This window comes from Symphalangus syndactylus, chromosome 16 (genome assembly GCF_028878055.3).
Source record: "Symphalangus syndactylus isolate Jambi chromosome 16, NHGRI_mSymSyn1-v2.1_pri, whole genome shotgun sequence".
Classification (NCBI taxonomy): domain Eukaryota; kingdom Metazoa; phylum Chordata; class Mammalia; order Primates; family Hylobatidae; genus Symphalangus; species Symphalangus syndactylus.
Window position 1 is genome coordinate 83,041,620 of NC_072438.2, and position 22,778 is coordinate 83,064,397.

At 33.6% G+C, this 22,778-nt stretch overlaps 1 long non-coding RNA gene across 1 annotated transcript in view; it reads right to left on the reverse strand.

Annotated features, from left to right (window-relative positions):
- Positions 1–8,744: 8,744 nt before the first annotated feature.
- The window catches only part of LOC129464574 (uncharacterized), a 28,895-nt gene continuing 14,861 nt past the window's right edge, over positions 8,745–22,778 (reverse strand). The window contains exons 2-3 of the long non-coding RNA XR_008651638.1: positions 9,920–9,979; positions 8,745–8,772 (exon numbers count right to left, since the gene is read on the reverse strand). This is a non-coding gene — a long non-coding RNA (uncharacterized lncRNA). The remainder of the gene's footprint in view (positions 8,773–9,919; positions 9,980–22,778) is intronic.

Below are 22,778 nucleotides of genomic sequence, written 5' to 3' on the forward strand. Positions count from 1 at the left end.
TGACAATAGGAAAAAGCGTACCTTAAAACTGAGGATTAATATCACAGGTTTGTTTTTTGTTGAATGCATCAGTTGGAGAAAACTATTTTCCAAATTATTGTAATTTATGTCTGTGTGTATATGCACACAGTGTAACATGAATTACTGATGTTCCTTAGTCTTGGCAAAACATACTGCATATATATAGATCACCAGGTGATTTAGACTAATATTATGTTTCCTAAAATGTTTTTTGTTTTGTTTTTCAACTGTTATTTTAGGTTCAGGGATACGTGTTCAGGTTTGTTATATAGATAAATTGTGTGTCACTTGGTTTGGTGTAGATTCTTTCATCACCAGGTAATCAGCACAGTACCCAATAGGTGGTTGTTTGATCCTCACTTTCCTCCCACCCTCCACCCCCAAGTAGGCCCCAGTGTCTGCTGTTTCCTTCTCTGTGTCCATATGTACTCAATGTTTAGCTCCCACTTATAAGTGAGAACATGTGGTATTTGGTTTTCTGTTCCTGTGTTAGTATCATTAGCATAATGGCCTCTAGTTCCATCAATGTTTTTGCAAAAGACATAATATTCTTTTTGTGTCTTCATGGTATTCTGTAGTATATATGCACCATATTTTCTTTATTCAGTCTACTGTTAATGGACACCTAGGTAGATCCCATGTCTTTGCTATTGTGAATAATGCTATGGTGAATGTATTCATGCATGTATCTTTATGGTAGAATGATTTATATTTCTTTCAGTAATTATTCAATAAAGGGATTGCTGGGTTGAATGGCAATATCATTTTAAACCAAACCTCTCTAACATGGCTGAACTAGTTTAGTCTCCTAGTAGCAGTGTATGAACCAACATGCTTTTTGAGTCATGTTATCTAACTAACTAGAATAAGCGAAGTCTGACTGATTCAGACTTGAGGTATCATATTTTTGTAAATAAACATTTCCAAATATAAAACTTTAAGGGTATTAAATGTTTTGGAAAACACTGACCTTACTTCGAATTATAAATCATAATAAAATGAAGTTACCAAATATAGGAAAAGATACAAATCCTTATCCTATGCTAATCAATGAAATAGAAAACATATTTAATCTCTTAATTGTTTAATCATTTCCTGAGTAAATACTACCTATTTTAAAACAGCCATAGTACTTGGTGATAGTAATTAAATGAAAAATCTTTTTTAAAAATCATATTCTAGCATGAGGGAGTGATATATAATGAAATATTTCAAATACTGTGCAACTAAGGCAATATTAGAGGGAATGAACACTGCTGAGGCTTAGGAAAGAGTAGAAAGAGTTATCTACCCGGTCTGATTCAGAAAAGATTTCACAACTCTGGGCATTAATTATAAAAGATGTTCTGTGCCTTTGCATAGCATTCATTTGTATACAACTAGTAACTATTTTTCTTCATCCTTTAATTCTTTATTTACATTATTTCCCCCTCCTCCTCTCTCTCCCCTTCCTCCTAATCATTTTTCTTTTTTCTTTCTATAAAATTGACAATTATAGTTCATTTTACTACTTTGAAAGATAAATCTTGGATACACTGAATATACTGATAATTTTCATCAAAAATAAATATGTAATCATTTCAGGCAATTCTACTCTTTATTACATTCAAGAATTTTAATTAACACTGTATTAATAACCTGAGGTAGGTGGGATTATTGTGGGATCACTACACTCTTGTGATCTTTAAGCTGTTCCCCCACATTTCCATCTATGTTGGTACTCTAGCCATGCGACTCAGTTGACTATATTGTGTATCATCCAGGGCTATTAGTATTCTATTCCTAATGAGTTACCATAATATAATTTGCACACTATTGCTAAATTATATTACTTTGCAGTTAAACAAATGGTGCTTTGGGTACAATGAAAAAAGATGTTAAATACACTTTAAACTTTGCTATTTCAGGGAAGGCCAATGTAATAAAGAAAGGATAATAAGTGGACTAAAGGCCAAATAATAGTCATTATCTATATAGAAAAGGAACAAAGACCACAGTGTAGCAGACAGTTGAAGGTTTTGTATGATCTATAATAAGATAGCATACATAAATATAGTGTGCATATATATATTAAGTGTATACTTGCTATGACCTGAATATTTATGTTCCCCCAAAATTCATATTGAAGCCTAAATTGCCAACGTGATGTTATTTGGAAGTGAGTTCTTTGAGAAATGATGAGTTCATGAGACTAGAGCCCTCATCATGGGATTGGTGACTTATAGGGAGAGACAAGAGAACTTTCTTTCTCTCTCTGCTGCCCTCTCAGCTTTGTCAAAATACAAGGGGAAGATGGCTGTTTGCAAACCAGAAACTACGGCCTCAACAGACACGAGATCTGCTGGCACCTTAATCTTGGACTTCCCAGCTCTGGAACTATGAGAAATCAATGCTTATTGTTTAAGCCACCCAATCTTTTGGTAACTTATTATAGCAGTCCAAACTGACTGAGATAGTACTCTTGATCACTTGTTGGTCAAGAACCTTACAAAAGTGTTGGTGATGATATGGAGAAAAGGTAGTATTGTAAATTAGTTCCGTATGAAGTTTCTCAAAAAACTAAAAATAGAATTACAGTATAATCCAGCAACCCTATACTGAATATATGCCCAGGGGAATTGCAATCAGTATGCCAAGGAAGTGTCTGCATTCTCATGTTTACTGCAGCACTATTCAAAGTAGTCAACATATGAAAACAACCCAAGTATCCATCAATATGCAGATTTTTAAAAATGTGCTATATATACATAATTCAATAAAATTCAGCTTTAGAAAAGCACAACATATTGTCATTTGTGACAACATGGATGAACCTAGAAGACATACGTAAAGTGAAATAAGCCAGAGACAGAGACAAATATCATATGATCTCATTTATATCTGTAATCTAAAGAAGTCAAACTCATAGAAGTATTGAGTAGAATGGTGGTTACCAGGGGCTGGAGTGTGGGGTTGGATGGTAAAAGGGGAAATATTGGTCAATGGGTGCAATGATACAGTAAGATTGAAGGAATAAGTTCTGATGTTCTATTGCATGGCATGGTGACTATTGTTAATGACAGTGGGTTGTACATTCAAAATAGAGATTTTGGGCCGGGCGCAGTGGCTCACGCCTGTAATCCCAGCACTTTGGGAGGCCGAGGCGGGCGGATCACGAGGTCAGGAGATCGAGACCATCCTGGCTAACATGGTGAAACCCCGTCTCTACTAAAAATACAAAAAATTAGCCGGGCAGGAGAATGGCATGAACCCCGGGGGGCGGAGCCTGCAGTGAGCCGAGATCGGGCCACTGCACTCCAGCCTGGATGAAAGAGCGAGACTCCTTCTCAAAAAAAAAAAAAAAAAAAAAAAAAAAATAGAGATTTTAAATGTCATCATTACAAAGAGCTCATAAATATTTGAAGAGATGGATACAGTATACTACTTACCTGATTTGGTCATTCTGCAATGTATACATATATCAAAACATCACATTGTACCCCATAATATATAAAATTATTATTTGACAACTAAAAATAAAATTATACTAAAAGGGGCCGGGCACAGTGGCTCATGCCTGTAATCCCAGCACTTTGGGAGGCCGATGCGGGTGGATCACCTGAGGTCGGGAGTGCGAGACCAGCTTGGCCAACATGGCGAAACCCCGTCTCTGCTAAAAATTAAAAAAAAAAAAAAAAAATATATATATATATATATATATATTAGCTAGGCGTGATGGCGGGTGCCTGTAGTCCCAGCCACTCAGGAGGCTGAGGCAGGAGAATCGCTTGAACCCGGGAGGTGGGGATTGCAGTGAGCCAAGATTGTGAGCCACTGCACTTCAGCCTGGGTGACAGAGTCAGACTCTGTCTCAATAAATAAATAACATAAATAAATAAAATTAATTAATTAAATTATACTAAAAAAACGTAAATGTCACACTTAAATTTTCTCTAATCTGTTGGTTTCTTCTCTACTGATAATCTGTTTTCCCATAAGTTCTTTATATGTGAACATCTGTTTTTTTTTTTTTTTTTTTTTTTTTGAGACACAGTCTCACTCTGTCACCCAGGCTGGAGTGCAGTGGTGCGATCTTGGCTCACTGCAACCTTCACCACCTTAGTTCAAGCAATTCCCCTGCCTAAGCCTCCCAAGTAGCTGGGAATATAGGCACATGCCACCACACCCAGCTAATTTTTTTGTACTTTTAGTAGAGACAGGGTTTCACCATGTTGGCCAACTGGTCTCTAACTCCTGACCTCAGGCAATCTGCCTGCCTCAGCCTCCCAAAGTGCTGGGATTACAGGAGTAAGCCACGGCATCCGGCCATATGTGAACATCTTAACACAGTATGAAGCATTGTGACATTACTGTTTTAAAGATGCAGGTAAATCTGACTGTTGTCTTCTTGTTGACTTTTAAGTGTTATGCCTCAAATAGAAAACTATACACAATCATATAAAATACCATATTTTCTCCATGCACAGGCAGGCTGAATGATAGAGAATGAAACTTCAATTTAATGAGCATGCTGTTTTAGACTCTTGGAGAAGCTGACATTTCACTGAAAAATAAATTTAATTTAATTTAATTTATTACAATTTTTAAAACCCTCAGGATTATGCAATCCTAAGAGATAACACTGTAGTGAAAGTTTTTGTTTTGTTTTATACAAAATTTCCAAGCATTCGAAATCTATTTATTAAAACAAATAACTAAAATCATGGTAAGCGTGGTAAGATGTAACAGTACTAAACAAATGTAAAAATATATAGTACTTTTTAAATTTAAGCAGAGCTTTAGTAAACATGATTTTTAATTTTGTATATTGAAAAAACAGCCATGTTGCTTATTTTTTCTTCTGAAGTTTTAAAAACAACTCTTTTTTTCCAACAGCAAATAGCCACATCTCCTATTTTTGGGAGAAAAGGTTTATTATTCCATTTTTTTTGATGTACTCTTTCATGTTTGGAGTTGTATTTTTGGCATTTCACAGCCTGTAAATCAAAATCCTTAAGGGAATACTGCCATCGCAGCCTAGGGAAGTGATGTGGAGTGCCCTGAAGTTCACTGAAGGGGTATATTCTCCTAAGCTCGGCGTTGGCAGTTTGCTGTGTCATCAATCTTGTTCAGCTGAATAGCACGACAATTTGTCTGGTCAACACTATGCAAAGGATAGCAAAAGGTTATTGTTAGGTTATGAAGTTTTTCTGACAAGTACAATACGCCAAGGTTTATAAAAGTGTAAAACAAACCTTAAACTCAAGAATTGCTTTGTAAAGGAGTCTTTTACCTCTGTTTCATAGAGAAATTTTGAAATCTCATCTTCTCAGGGATGCAGTTTGAAACAGCAGATGCATGCTTTCCTCTTTCATAAAGTCCTGTAACACAATTCTCTTGGAGTAGGGGTTACAAGAGAGATGAATGTCAATATCCGTTTCAAGGGCACAAGAAGATGGTCCCAATTTTCTTAGTGGTAAAGACAACACAATTCAACCAATTGGAATTTGATGTATTTGGCACATCTTGCGAACCAGAGGAATTGATTTTTACAATGGTGCATAAGTCACTTTTTGCTGATAAATGGAACCATGTTGAAAAACTGGCAATCCATACATTTATTAGTTTCAAAAATCTCTTTATATTGTTCATAAAATAAAGTGACAATTATGAAATAAATTTATATCAAAAAGTTGATAAAGCCTTAGTACTTTTATCCTACATTTTAATCTATAAATATTTCTAAAATTCTCCTAAAATATTTACCTTTTTCAGAAGGTAGAACAAAGACAGAAATGCAAACTTGTCAGGTTTGTAAAAATATGTTGGGATATCAAATACTCATGCCTGTAATTGAGAAAGCCCAACATATGTACAATGTTTATATAAATTTACTATCCTTAATCACAATATTTAGTTATTCTTGCTTTCACAGTTTGGTCTGGCTTTTTTGGGGGGAATCTATTCAAAGACATTCATTTATTTTAATGCCTACTAATATCTTTTATTTTAAAAGACATGATTAAAAGAATAACCAAGCTTGCCATTTCATTACGAGGTTTACATTGATTTTTGTATTACATTTTATTGCCATCTCAATTCATGAAGATAAAAACAAATAAACAATCTAATGTAGTTACTTTTTGTGTTCAAGGTCAATCATCTGAAAAATCTAAATATTCCACCCCAACCCAAACATACCCAAAATGAGACTCCTTTAACACAAATGCTGATGCACAAGTTAAAATGTACATATTATATAACACTGTATACCTGATATGTGTTATTAGCAATATGTAATAAATGTACATTATATAATACATATAAAACAACATGGAAAAATAAATTATGTTCATGTTTTGAGCTTTTAATAAGACTAAACTTTTAGATATTTTTATTTATTTTTATAGATTTAAGGGATTCAAGTGAAGTTACGTGGATATATTGCCCAGTGGTCAAGTCTGGGCTTTTATTTTAACTGTCACTCGGATAGTATCCATTTTACTCAATAGCAATTTGTCGTACCTCATCCTGCTCCTGAATTCCCTAGATTGTTTTTTAATTCCACATAAAGAATAGAAGAAGAAAGAAGTTTCAGATTTTTTTGAAATATTCAATTATTTTTATCTGTGAACATGGCATGTTTATAAGGTCAAAATTTTACTATAAAATGAAAAGTAGTTTTTCCCACTGTAATCACAACCTAAATTATCATCAACACAGGGGAATTTTGCATTAGAAAACGCACAGAGCTTGTATGCAGAAACAGGACTGAGCTCTATTTTTACTGTTCCACCTTGAATCTTATACAAACACTTAGCCTTCTTGCATGAAAAATAAATTTTGAAAACTACGTTCTAGTGTTCTTTTACTTTTTAATTTTCTTTTTTGACATAAAATGCTTAGGTCCTATCTCATGGCCATATTCTGTCAACACAGAGCTGAACAACTCTTCAGCGTTTTTTGTTTGTTTGTTTGTTTTGAGGCAGAGTCTTGCTCTGTCAGTAGACTGGAGTGCAGTGGCACAATCTCGGCTCACTGCAAGCTTCATCTCCTCGGTTTGAGCGATTATCCCGTCTCAGCCTCCCAAGTATCTGGGGCTACAGGCACAGCATAATGCCCAGCTTACTTTTGTATTTTTAGTAGAGACGGGATTTCACCATGTTGGCCCAGATGGTCTCGATCTCCTGACCTCGTGATCCACCCCCTTCAGACTCCCAAAGTGCTGGGATTACAGGTGTGAGCCACTGCGTCCAGCCAACTCTTCAGGGTTTAAGATTACTTCCATTCAGTGATGTCCGAGGACCCAAAGAGTTATTGGGAAATCTGTTATATATAAGGCTTCTTGGTTTGGCCCACATGCATCCGAAGCCACAATCCAGACGGGCCTAAAGAGGTGCAAAGTCAGTGGTTACACACTCTCTGTGGATGTTACAAATGATTTATTTTTCTTCAATGTATTTTCCATCTAATTTCTCATCACAGAGAAACTGAATCTGCATAGGTTTCGGATACTGAATCTATCATAGACAATAATATAGGTACTTAATTCTTTTATCCCAAGTTAAACGACTAATACAGTTAATATATATTAAAGTAATACCTTTTCTAAGGGATTTACATGAATAAGTATGGCTTTGCCATTTTAATGCCCAAGGAACTCTAGCCTTCAGAATACTTGACTGTAGAAATTGTACATAAAATCTCTAGGAAATTAACAACCTTAATGATGCAAAAAAAAAAAAAAAACCCAAACTATTGTATTAAAAGTACTTAAGAATTCTTAAGTCGTGGTGAGATTCTGATTATAAGGTCATTCATATTTCTACTTCATTTTGAAAACACGCATGTAATGATCATGTATTATCCAAAGAGAAATGAAAGGATTTGCTTGTTCATTGGTACTTGTTCTGCAGGTCTCTCTGGTCATTTAAAATCTATTTTAAAGGCAGATATATTTTTTATCTGTTAATTTTGAATGTTTCTTCATTCCTTGACTTTACAAGGGTATTTAGACATTTTATTTAGCTATTTTATACCAGAAGTCCAAAACAGTGATTTGCAAATCTATACACATTATTTTCAAGTAGTCAATAGTGAGCTAAATCAGTTTAAAAACTATATTGTGTATAAGTGCCATCCCGAACTGGTAAACAATAAAAAATTAAAAACACTCAAAATTAAATGCAAGAGACAAGGCATATGATAATCATACACACAGAAGAACTTAGATATTATGGTAACAGAGGCATTCAAAATGAATGAACCATATTTACAGCAGTATATCTGTCTATATGTGTATAATTGCCACTATTATTATCATTATTATACTTTATCCACTACTGAAAAAGGGAGCCTAATAAACTTATAGCCGGTTATCATAAGCTGTCTTAATACGAATTGCTACAATTTAAAGAATGCTTTAGTATTTGTGGAAAGGTTTATGTGTAAGACAATTTCTGATTACGTAAAGAAAAATTCAGCCCAACATCAATGGTCATTTCAAAAACTAGGACCTTCAAAAGGATTTTCAAACTAGGATAAATTAATTGGTTTTATAGGCGGTAATAGCTCTGCAATGTAAATGGTAGGATTTCCCAGACATCCACCAAATCTCAGAAATTCCATAGGCATATCGATAATCTTGAAAGTATTGAAATAACTGAGTTTATTAATACTATTATTTCTTTCTCACGGTATTTTCATCTTTAGTCATATTTTAAACATTTTCTTCTTTTCCTTGTTGCCCTTCATTTTTTTCTTCCTTTTTATCTGTTTGCAATAAATACTGTGTATTAGAAGGATATTTACTGAGGCACAATGGCAGTAGTACTGTCTCAAATATAAGTAGCTTATGCTTTGATGTACCGGCCTCTCTCCTCTATTCTGGATATACCTCTCCAGAATATAAAATATATGAAACATATCACAATCTTATGTTTTGTCAAGGAATATTAAGTAAACATCCCATTACTAAGCACAATTTCACTGGCCCAGTACCAACATAAGCAAATTTCCCTTATTCAGCAGAAAAAAATTCTGGTTCAAAACGCAATGAAACGTTCTACTAGACTTGAATGCCTTCAAGGGGCAATACCTGCAAAATAAAATTCATTTGAGAACTTTGTTGGTAGGCATAGTAAGGTAAGGTATTGCAGCCCCACCCACTAACCCCCACAATGGAAAAAGAAAAGAGCAATGAAACAAAAGAGAGAGAAAGAATTACTTTCAGAGAAAAATATAAGAAATATCAGATCAGATCACAAGTTAAGTTTTGCAATTAGCAAAATTTGAAAATGATACTCTCATCTTAGTTTCCTCAAGTTTTAGATGACTGTGAGTGTAAATTTGATGTGAGGATAGATTTTTAAAGAACTGTTCTGAAGTTGACAACTACTGATTCTAAAGTTTTTTTTTTATGTACATGTTTTCTAATAGTCTCAATAATGAGAAAAACACTAAGAAATATGTTTAAGAGCTAATGACCCTATTTCTGTTATCCTCCTATTAGCAAAATGTAAACATCATTTCCTGATTCATCGTCTGTAAAACAAGCAACTAAATTATCTCCAATGTGTTTTCAACCATAACAATACACATATATATGAAAATACATTGAATCCTTTCTGCCAATTTTTCATGGGAATATGTACTTCTGTAAAAATACTAAGTAAAATTAATTTAATTAATAATCATAGATTCATTTGTCAAAGTTCCAGTTTACCATAGGAAATGATACCATTTGCTATTCTAAAAATATTTTGAATTATCTGGAGTGACAGATATTTCCAAAACTGCTGTGAACTGTTCATTGCACATGCACTCCACCTTTAGGATAGAACTTGCAGGGGATATTTCTTTTTGGTTAAATATGATTGATTTGTTTTAAAATATCACTTCTCCAGATTTATAGCATCACCTCCTCCTCTTGTGAACGTTTCTCAGAACCGTATTCTTGTGAAGTCCATTTCAGTTGTTACTACAATGAAAACACAGTCACAAGGAGTATCTCAAAGGTGTGAATGTTTAATCTTCAATCTCATTAAAAGTTTCATGCAGTTACCTCCCGTGGTACCCTCAATGGAACTGAATTTATCAAGAAACTTTAATACCAGATACATGGTAGAGTGGAATAATCCTCTTTTAATTGGGCAAAAGAAACACAAGAAGAGAAACTCTTGGAGTGGATCATTTAATGTGGCAGAGAAGGTTTCCTTTTCCTACAGATGGTTGCCTGATATTTACATCTCAACTCAATTTTTAGTTATTGTGTAGTTTTCCTTGAGAATCTTTTTGCTGCCAATTCCTCCAATTCATAATGGGATCTAAGATGGAATATAGTACTTGTTGAGGCAAAAGAATGATGGAGAAACAGTTGTGAGAATTTTAACCTCGTATTTTCCAAATTAGGTATCCTGTGTTAGTTTTGTTAAAAATCCCAGTGTTAGTAATAACGAGATATATATTAGGTGGTAATTTATTTTGTAAGAAAACTCTTACCAAAGGTGTAGGTCTCCAAGTTACACAATGGCTTCTCTTTAGCTTACAATAAAGGATAATGCATCTAAACTCTAAGAGAGGGTAGAAATGTAGATCTGAGCTGTTTAGAAGTGTGTTTTACAAGATAGCATGTGGTATGTCAAAAGGTTACTGTTTAGGAGGGAAACATATTTCAAAGAAATTTATGGCACAAGTATGCAATTTACAAAATCAGTTTACAATGCTTGAATTTTCCAAATTGTTCACAAATATTATAAGAATAAAGTAGCATATTTTATTCTTTTATAGTTTAACTATTGTTTAATAACTATCAATAGCTCAAATTTTTAACTTAATAATATTAATAAAAATAGTATGTTATATTTTATCATAATTCATACATTTGTTATAATTAAATAAAAATCTGAATTTAATCATATAGCTGTCTCTTCAGAATTAAAGAATTCTGAAGTATAAGTAAATAACTCCAGTAGCTTGTGTACATTTCTTTGTGGTTGTACCAACATGCACTAAATGACATGAAGATTAGAAAATGGGAAGGGCAGATGTAATCACTTTTGGAAGTTACTTCAAAATTATAAGAAGTGAGTAATAGCTTTTGTTTGATTGCCCTGTGTTTAGCTTGTGTCATTTTAACATATCTCTTTTCCTTGTTTGGGGGGAGTTTAGCACTCTCCACCACCCTAAATAAGGATATAGCATCACATTTCTTTGGAAATTAAATCTTTAGCCAAGTCTTGACAGGATCTTCAATATTGTTTCAGTGGCAACAGAGAAAAAAAAATACACTGATGCACAAAACATAAAGATATTTTCCAAATCTTAAATGCCAGTGTGTCTGTAGCTTCTCATTGTTTCTTAAAGGGCAAATTTTATCTGCTACATTAGATGAGTAAGGTGAGTGATTTGCACCTTAATTTCAAATCTCAATTTCATTTTGGATATGTTTATGTAGCCTCAAGAAATTATTACACCTTTATCTTCTAGAAGAATCAGGCTGAATACGTTCATTAATTTTTTTCACCTCAGATTTTAGGAAAATGGTAGGAAATATTTCTAAAATAGCATTGCATTAGCCAATGAGTGGTGTTTTTTTATTAGAAATTAGCATTAACTGGTAGCCCAATAATTGAAGAATCACTTTCTGTTGAGTCATAATTGTTACTTGTTTCTATATGTTCTAGTTATATCTCTTCTACAATATTAAATTTTAAATTTTAGAGAAGTTTATCTGGGAGTAAATAAAAGTACAATGTTAAGGTAATTTATAGCTTATTGTTTAATATTTACATTTGTTCTCTGCAAATTATTCATTCTGCTCAATTGTTTGCATCTCTTGATGGAACAAGGACTCAGGCACCCATCTGCAAAACCTTGGTGCAATCCTTTACTTCTCCCTCTCCTTCACATCAAATAATTTGGCAATAGCACCCCGTTAATTGTTTGCCCATTTCTTCGGCACTCATTTTTTCAATTTATTTTCCCTAATACCACTCTGGGTAAGAATCACATTCAATCTCCATCTGCAGTCACCAGTTGGAGACAAACATACCCCTAAAAATAAAGAGTATGGGTATACCCCAAATCATTTAATAACACAAACATTACCCTGAACCAAAAGCAGACAATAATCTTACCAAAAAAACCCTTTATTAGCACAAATATAAAAATTTAACCAATTTTTGAACCAACCAAGACACCTTCCAATAGGTAAACAAATAAACAGTGATACAGCTATACAATGGAATATTATACAGTGCTAAAAAGAAATAAATTATCAAGCCATAAAAAGACATAAAGGAATCACAAATGAATATTACCAAGTGAAATAAGCCAATCTGTGTTTCAACTATATAGCTTTTGGGAAAAGACAAAACTATGGATACAGTAAAAACATCAGTAGTTGCCACTAATTGAGGAACAAATAGTAGCAAAGGATAAACAGGTAGAGCACAGAAAATTTCTAGGGCAGTGAAAAGACTTTGCATGATATGACAATGACCAGTACACATCATTGTATCTCTGCCCACACCCATAGAATGTACCACACTGAGAATGAACCCTAAACTATGGACTTCGGGTGATAATTATAAGAAGTGTTGTGATCATTTGGGTGTCGATGTAGGATTATCAGTTGTAACAATTGTACCACTGCTGAGGGACATTAATAATGGGCGAGGCTGTGTATATGTAAGGGGAGAGGTATATGGGCAATCTCTGTACCTTTCTCTCAATTTTGCTGTGAACCTAAAACTGCTCTAAAAAATAAAATCTTTTAAAAATTCTAAAAATGGCCGGGCGCAGTGGCTCATGCCTGTAATCCCAGCACTTTTGGAGGCCGAGGTGGGTGGATGATGAGGTCAAGAGATCAAGACCATCCTGGCCAACATGGTGAAACCCCGTCTCTAGTAAAAATACAAAAATTAGCTGGGCATGGTGACAGGCGCCTGTAGTCCCAGCTACTCTGGAGGCTGAGGCAGGAGACTCGCTTGAACCCGGGAGGTGGAGGTTGCAGTGAGCTGAGATGGTGCCATTGCACTCCAGCCTGGGCGACAGAGTGAGACTCCGTCTCAAATTAAAAAAAAAAAAAAAAGAGGGCAATGCCGTAGAGAGTGACTAGAAAAAGTAAAATGCTTTGCATAAACTGACCAAGAAGCCTTTCTGAGAATGTGACACATAGCCTCAGGCTTGAGAAGAAGCTACTTAAGCAAAAAGCCTCAGAAACGGCATCCCAGATAGAAAGCATAGCAAGTACCAAGGTCTTGTATTGGGAGCAAGTGGGGCATATTTATATAAATTTCTATTTATGTAAGCGTAAGGATTCTCATTCCTTGTTTTTGAATGACAACCAACATAAAAATGAACCCTAGCATCAGGAAGATTTTAAAACACTGCTGAACAATAATGTGACTGGAAAAAGAAGGGAAAACTTCCTTTTTTTCCCCATTCACTAGCTCGTAAGCTTCTGTTTAGTGTTAGAGTTGAGGTGAATTAGAAGGGCAAAAAATTTCAGCATGAAGTCCTGAGACTGAATTAATTAGGGTGATAAAATGATTTTAGTAAATTTGGTTTTATTTTCTCATTATCATATTTGTGACCAAGTTACTAATCCAATCAATAAACTAATACTTCTAATGATTATTTGAATAACAAATATAATCCATATGTGGCCTGGATATTCTAATTGTTTTAATGATGTGCTCTATCCAAAAACACCTGAATTTTGATTGGGAGATAATTTGGTTATCAACAACTGGATAAGCAAGTCACAGATATTTCCCCAACTCTATTTTATCTTTGATATTAAATATTTAAAATATTTTGGTATTCTTTATTATACTTATTTTAATAGTTAAATGTAAACATATTGCAAACTTAAAGTTATAAAACTTGTAGAGATAACAACCAAGTATCATTTCTCAGAAAATAGTGCTATTACCATTATTTCAGATTTCCTTTCTTTTGAAGAAAAAATAATTATAGATAAAGCCAAACCCTATTCCCATAAACCCTATGTGTATGGGCCAGTTTCCTGGCCACTTTCCTCAGGAGTCACCATTATCCTAAAGTTGTATTTAGCATTTTGAGGATGTTTTTATATTTTAGCCCATATTTTGAACCCAAAAGCAATGATGTAGTATTGTTTCTGTTCTTTATTTCATTGTCTTTACCTTTTTCTGTATAGTCTTCAGTCTTTTCACTTGTAATATCTGCACAATATTGTACATGACCCAACATGTACGACTAAACTTTTATACAAAGTTTTCTGTAAAGAACAATGCCTCAAAGAGCCACATTCTTTAGAGATAAGAGCATTGCTTTAATTTCATGGCAGCTTTTCTAATTTAGCTTATTTTATTCAATAAACATTCCAAGTGAATGGAAGGAAGAACTTAGTGTAGAGTCCAATTCGAAAGTGTGTATTGGGAGAGGGGTTTATACATTGTAATACAAGGTAGACCACATAAACAAAAAGAAAGGGACAAGGCTGCTATGTTATTAGGGTCACAATAAAGCCCTAGAAATAAACTCATCATTTATTTTCTTAAGTCTCAAACCCTGGCATGAAACTAGAACAAACTATAACAACAGAAAAGAATAGAAAAAAATCTTGCCAAAATAGCATCTAACATCTGCATTTCATTTCTTCTTTCCTTAGGAATGAACTACCTAATATATACAGAGACCTATATAATGGTGAAATATGGGAATGTTCATCATTAGTGAGCAATCCTTCTTTAATTTATAGTTGGGTTAAAAATTAATTAGTCCATAATCATGGGATGACTTTCATTTAATTAAAATCAACTAATGGCCTGGTAGCTTTGCTACAGTACACTGTGAGTCTGAATTCGTAATTAGTTTGAGACTGGAAACAAGTAGATAGTATTAATACATTAGCAACTTTATTTGGGTGAGAGCTAGCAGTGATTATCTGAGTCATACAATAAAGGCCACAATAGGTATGTTTCTAATGTATTATGACATATGGATGGTGTTAGAGAATTGTTTTTCGTGGTGAGATTTTTCCTTCTATTTCTGTGGCATCTTTTTAATAATGCCTCAAAACACAGCACATGAGTGCATACAACAAAAGACCAAATAATCAGAGGAAGTCTAAAATAACCTGAAAGCATCTAATATGAATTCAGATGTTTAGTTAGATATAGCATTGCTTCTTTTTTTTAATGAACTAAAAAACTGGTCTAAAATACTACAGTCTACTCTCAGAATCCACAGTGGTTTGCTTCCAGGATCCCATAGAGATACCAATACACTCAACGCTCAAGTCACTGATATAAAATGGCAAAGTATTTGCATATAAACCACATATGTCCTTCCCTACATGTTAAATAATCTCTGGCTTATTGGTGATACCTAATACAATGTAAATACTAGGTAAACATTTATTATAGTGAATTTTTTATTTGTATTATTTTTTATTTTTTATTTTTTCCCAAAATATATTTATCAGTGGTTGGTTGAATCTTTGGATGAGGAGCCCATGGATATGGAGGGCTGGCTGTATTTACATGTTACTAGAGGAGCTTCTCAATATAAATTTAGCCCATTTTCTAAGGGCCGACGTTGGTATAACCTACTGTAAAAAAATAAATTTATTTGGACAGTGTCAGAATTTTTAATAGTATTCCATATTTGACTATTAATATTGGCATATTTTCTTGCCCCAGTTGGAAAACTTCTGCTGAGCATCTTCAATATTATCCTTTTTCTCACTTGCCAGGCTTAAGTCTATATACCTACTTTTTCTTATTGTTGCTTTTAAAGAAAGAAAAGTATGAAAAATTTATTATTATATTTGTTCACTGGGCATGCTGTGGAAAAGAAAACAAAATTGGATACTTTAAACTTACATTTCATCAAAGAATGTTTTCTCATATTCTCTGGAGACTTTGAATTTCACCAGCCACCTTAATGGTAGTCCTTTGAAAGTAACCTTCTCTAGATAGATATAATTACTTTGGGTTTGTGTCAAGTCTTATTCACATAAAAGAAGTTGAGATGCTAAGGTATGAGTGATAAAACAACTTGTATAAATTAATAAATGCACTGAAATTTGCATCCCAAATATGTTTTATTGAGATTATTAGGTAATTCTAAAGTGTAGCATTTTTCTGGTATCAAGATCAGTAGATCTCAAATGACACTGCATCACAATCACTGGGGATGGTGGGAGAGAGTGGAAGCAGGGATAGTGGAGCTCTACATTTTCAAAGTTTTCTTCATGTGCTTCAGATACAGGGTCGCCAGAGAAATTTATAATGATGCATGAGTCAAGCCAAATTAGAGTTGATGTTCCAGCTTGGCCTTTCTGAAGTTATTCTCTGTCGATGTAGTTTTGTTACTTGATCTATCGTAGCCTGATTTATAATACGAGTTTTTCATCAGTAATCATCCTATTTTTTACATTTTTTATTAAAAATACATATCTCTAATTTGAAAATGTCATCAATAAAAATAGTTCCACCTTAAAGTTGCCTTGCATGAATCTTTTGTAGTTATTTCATATATTTAGCAAAATATAAATTTATGTTAAACTCTGTGAGGATTGCCTTTATGTTATTAAATAGGCTCTTTTTAAAGATTCAGGAAATACAGATGGTCCCCAACCTACGATGGTTGGATTTAGGATTTTTTGACTTTATGACAGTGCAAAAGGGAAACACATTAAGTAAAAATCGTTCTTTGATACCCAAATATTTTATTTTTCCCCTTCAGTACAGCATTTAATAAATTACATGAAATAGTCATCACTTTATTATAAAATAGGCTTTGCCTTTGATGATTTTCCCCAAACGTAGGCAAATGTAAGTGTTCTGGGCATGTTTACAGTAAGTTAGAGTAAGCTACAATGTTCTGTAGGTTAGGTGTATTAAATGCATTTTCAACTTAGATGCTTTCCACTTAAAATGGGTTTATTGGGGAATACCCTCATTATAAGTTGAAGTAAAGCCGTGTTATAATATTTAATGAATTTCTAATATCCTTCACCTTTTTATTTAATAAAATTATAAGTGTCTAAACTACTGTATTCTCAGGAAATTATGGGAAATCTATTTTTATATTACATAAATTATTTAGAATATTAGTCTTGATATTGCTTTTAACGTTTTAAGCCAAATCAATTGTATCTAATTAACATAAACCCTTTAAATGAGAGACCTCACAAATGACATTCCCCCAATATTTTATAAGATACGTTACTTCCTCATTTTTTAATGAACAAAGATTCTCACGAGAGCCATTTTTTAAAACTTGTTATAAGTAGAAAAAATGGAAAAATTAATTCAAAAATTTTTAAAAATATATCAATAAGTTTCCCTAACACTCTGATGAAAGCTGGGCAGTCATAAACCTGCAAGAAGAGAGAAAGCATCGTAGGGGTTGCTGGGTCAATAAACTGTTATTTTAACAGTTCAGGAAAATTAATCACAAAGACCAAAAAATACACAACTGTTGCATGAGAAAATTACTCCCAGTGATTAAGTTAATGTATATCAAACTTAATTATATAAACATATAAGAATAATATTTCTATTATATGTGGTCCTATACTTTGTAGGGAATTTCATATCTTGTAAACATATTTTCAAAGGCACTATCTCAATTGTTTCACACAGCAGCCCAATGCAGTAAGCTGAGCATGTTCAGTGTCTTCATTTTATATAAGTTCTGTTGAAAACTGAGAATCGGTGTTTAATTGGTAAGGTCACATATCTGTAAACCTTCTGCGAAGCAAAAGAAGCAAGGCCTTCAGCTAAGCACCATGTCACCTATAGGTATCTGAAAAGTCCAACAACAAAACTTATAATTTAAAAAAAACTCAGTCAAATACATTATCTGTAAACACACAAAATCATACAGCAATTTTAAAATGAGATAAAGTGTACTTCTAATCATAATAACAGAAATTGGGGTTGTTGACATACATCATTCCACAAAGAAGCTAACACTTGGCTTCCAAAGCAGCCCCTGATTGAGAGCAAGAAACAAGAACCAAGATAAATCGCAATGACGAGCCATTTTATTTGCCAATTTTTCTTGATAAAGTCAATTCATCTTTTGCTCTTCAGTTTGTCTGTGTATAAAACAGGGAAAATGTCATCAGGCTTTTATGCTGCATCTTAAATCAAATAGCTAACTTTCAACCATGGTGTTTTCCATTTACAGAGCCCAGAGATGATTTGTCACCGCCATTTGATGTGCAATGTGTTTGCTAAGACTTTAGAGAAAATTTTAACTGATAGCAGATTTTCATAATAACACATTAAAGATATGCTTAAATTGTAAATATATCATTCTATTAATAGATAATTGTTCTGGAGTATAAAATATAACAAATTACAATGCAACATAAGAAGCAACACAAATAAATCATATGCATTCTTAAAACATGCTTTTAGTTCATTGTAAATATTTATTGATCATATATATCTGTGTGCTGAACACTAAACTTACTGTTAAGTAGCAGTTGTTCCCCCGAGCACCATGGTGTCAAATTGTGAAGAAAAATGAGTGTCCAGACAACATTTATTCAGTGCTTATTTGGGGCTAGCTCCATGCTAGTTGTGGCAGATACGGGGAAACTATAAGGTTGGTACATTTATATCTAAAGATATTTAGGAATAGAATGTCTAGGTCTTGTTGAAAAAGGAACATTTAGTGTCTTGTTTAGTGTATGGCCTCAACACAGTGCCTGGTACTCAGATTAACCAATATGATTTAAATGTTTGAAAGGCATCTTTGAACGGCCAAAGTGACTTTTCAGCTAAGGAGGATATTAAACAACTGATTACAATTTCTGAAGGTTGATTGCTTACTAGCAAAATGTGATGTTTGTCAATACCCAATGTGACTCAAGCAAATTTTTTTTCTACTTTGTGGACCAGAGTGGAATGTTGATTCTTTGGGATTCCTATGATACAAGATAATGGTAAATAAATGGGGATGTGCATAATTAATGCATACCCAGTGAAGACCTACAGTTTCCCAAAACTGTTAATTCTTGAAATGCAGAGTTTATGAGAGTCATAAAATCATTTATAATAAATTTATTTAATTTAATAAAAAGCATAGTACAGTGGCTTATAGTTTTATTTTTATTAGTGTTAAGTTACTGGGAATAATATTTTTCTGTGGTAATTGTATGGATATTTTATAAAATACTTCTCCATGAAATTTATAACCTGATTCAATGATATCCTAGTGAAAAAATTCATAAATAAAAAAATCATAAAAAACTAATATTAATTTGTTGAAAAATGGTCCAAAACATTGATAGTCAAAAAGTATTTGATCAAAGACGTAATTATTTTTATTTCTATAAGAAGCATATTGGTGTACTTTGGCCTGGGTGACAGAGCAGGACTCTGTCTCAAAAAAAAAAAAAGAAAGAAAGAAAAAAGATGCATATTGGACCAAATGCAATGTACATTATATTACATAAATATAAATTTAGAATGAGGTTTAAATGAAGAATAATTTACAACAATAAATTCAGAACATTTATTGCTTGTGCATTTCCTTTTGGAATGTTCTTAGCTGTTATGTTACAGCTTGAAAAGGACTGACCTAAGCATTCAGTCCTAAATTTAATTTATTTAAAATAATTTTTGATGTGTAGATGTGTCTAACATTTCCTTTTGTATTCTAATTGTTTAAGATAATAGAAGAGCGGTGCTAAACTTCTTTCTCTCTTTTGACAGTTGTTCCCAAGTCAGTAAAGGCTCATTTGGTTAATCTAGAAAAAAGTCAGTGCCCTCTCCATTAGCTTATAAGACAGTTCAGTAGAGAAATTTTCTCATGTTGGTTATTATGCATAATAAAATACCTTGATGAAGCAATCTGTTAGCATCATCAATGAAGGTGAATACTGTACTATTGCTTTGAGTGTTTTCTAAAGCAGCACTCAGGATGCTGCTGTATTTGTTTTGGGTAGCAATTAAAGAGAACTGATTCCAGCACTTTGGGAGGTCGAGGTGAGTGGATCACTTGAGGTCAGATGTTCAAGACCATCTGGGCCAACATGGTGAAACCCCATGTCTACTAAAAATATAAGTAGCCAGGCATGGTGGCACATGCCTATAGTCCCAGTTATTCAGGAGTCTGAGGCAGGAGAATCATTGAACCTGGGAGACAGAGGTAGCAGCGAGCCAAGATTCTGCCACTGCACTCCAGCCTGAGTAACACAGCAAGACTGTCTCAAAAATAAATAAATAAATAAATAATAATAATTCTGGGCTTAAAGGTTAGTTTACTTTTTTCAAGTTGTATGATTTTAGGGAATTTACTGAGCCCCTCCAGGCCTGTTTTTTCAAATGTCTAATATGGAAAATAACAATGCCTTCACCATTGGGTCATTGTGAGGATTAAGTCAGTGAATCAGTGAACATTCAGTAATGCACTTGGGACAGTGTGTGACATGCAATGAGCGCCATGGAAGTGTTGATAATTGCCTTTGATTCTTGACCACTTCAAGGGCTAAGTCAGGATATGATCTCTAAGATGCTTTTCTGGAGTTCATGTTAAACTAAAAGGAAAGAATAAATCGTACATTCAGTTTTAAAGGTAGACTCTGTTTAACAGCCAGATGATTACTTATTAAACCTATGCTATGGTTAATTTTTCACTTTGTAAGATGGATGTGGATAAGTCATTCCAGTATTTTAACTGCATGCTAATATTTTTACCTAAAGTCTTATTATTTGGCTTTAAATACAACCTTATATATATATTCTTTTTAACAATTTTAGTAATACAGGCAAATAATCCCACTATTGCCACTAATAAAGTGTGCTAATATTTGGCAAACATTTACCCAAATATTTTACTGCATTACATCAAACAAGTTCATTTAAGAAAGGCTACCATTAAATCTAATTATTTATAAATCTAAAATTAAAATAAATGAGCAGTCACCACCACGACGTGTATATGGCAGATGGAATTGTTACTTTAATGCTTAATTTGGTCAATATGTATTCAGTAAATATTTTGTAATTTTAAGTTGAAAGAAATTGTACTTTGTGGATTTTAATAAAATTAATTATATTCATTCATTTTTATTGTGTTTATATGTATTTATTTTTATTATTTATTTCTAAATAATTTTGTGGAGTTCTTAATATTTTTCTGAAATTTACTAGTTTTTTATTTAAGGATTCATTATAGGACTACTTTCATCCTACCTGAGAAATGGTATTGAGGGAGATATGTAGGTAAATCTTTTCTAAAATTTTCAGAAGTAATTCTCTTTCATAGAGTGTATAAAACTTAATGAGAAACAAAATAATAAATTCAAACTGATAATATATGGTATATTTCTCAGAATTATTTGCGTGTAGAAAATAGCCAAATAAGGCCAGGCGCGGTGGCTCACGCTTGTAATCCCAGCACTTTGGGAGGCCGAGGCGGGTGGATCACGAGGTCAGGAGATCGAGACCACGGTGAAACCCCGTCTCTACTAAAAATACAAAAAAAAATTAGCCGGGGGTAGTGGCGGGCGCCTGTAGTCCCAGCTACTCGGAGAGGCTGAGGCAGGAGAATGGCGTGAACCCGGGAGGCGGAGCTTGCAGTGAGCCGAGACTGCGCCACTGCACTCCAGCCTGGGCGACAGAGCAAGACTCCGTCTCAAAAAAAAAAAAAAAAAAAAAAAAAAAAAAGAAAATAGCCAAATAATTGCTTTCCTAAGTATTGAATCTCTGACAAATATAAACTAGCTTTCTATTTTGAAGCATCTTTTTTTTTTCTCGCATCATGTTATCAGGACAAAATATTCTTTAGGAAAAATATCATTTGTGTCAATCATATAAAAAGCAGGTTTTTTAGAAAATTGTTGTTTTCTTTCAGAGCCGTTTATTATATATTTTTAAATAGTATGATGAATAATATTTTGGTTGCCTTCACTTATATAGAATTGGGCACAGGTAGTTGAATGTAATTCTCTGTTTGATGCAAGTTTAAGTAGAATATTATATTTTTATTTGCATTAAAAAGGACAATTTAATTTCAAATATAACATTATAATATTTTTTAAACTATTGCCTTCTACTAAATTATGTATGCTTGCCTACACGGGGCTCACATTTTTATCATGCATATTCATAATATTTTTCAATTTCAAAGTTAGTGTGAAAAATGTTATAGCGCAAACTAGTAGATTTGTGTAACTAAACAATTATTATTTAAAGATACCAATCTTATCTTTATTTATATTCTTTTTTTTTTTTTTTTGAGACAGATTCTCCCTTTGTCACCAAAGCTCGAGTGCAGTGGCGCAATCTTGGCTCACTGCAACCTCTGCCTCCTGGCTTCAAGCGATTCTCCTTCCTCAGGCTTCTGAGTAGCTGGTATACACACATGCCCTACCATGCTGGGCTAATTTTTGTATTTTTAGTAGAGATGGGGTTTCATCATGTTGGCTAGGCTGGTCCTGAACTCCTGACCTCAGGTGATCTGCCCACCTCAGCCTCCCAAAGTGCTGGAATTACAGGCATGAATCACCACGTTCGGCCTATATTCTTTTAAATGTGATTTTTTGGCTCATGATATGAGTTCTAATAATTTTTTTTATTATACTTTAACGTTTGGGATACATGTGCAGAATGTGCACGTTTGTTACACAAGTATACACGTGCCATGGTGGTTTGCTGCACCCATCAATCCATCATCTACATTAGGTATTTCTCCTAATGCTATCCCTCCCCCAGCCCCCTAGCCCCTGACAAGCCCCATTGTGTGATGTTCCCCTCCCTGTG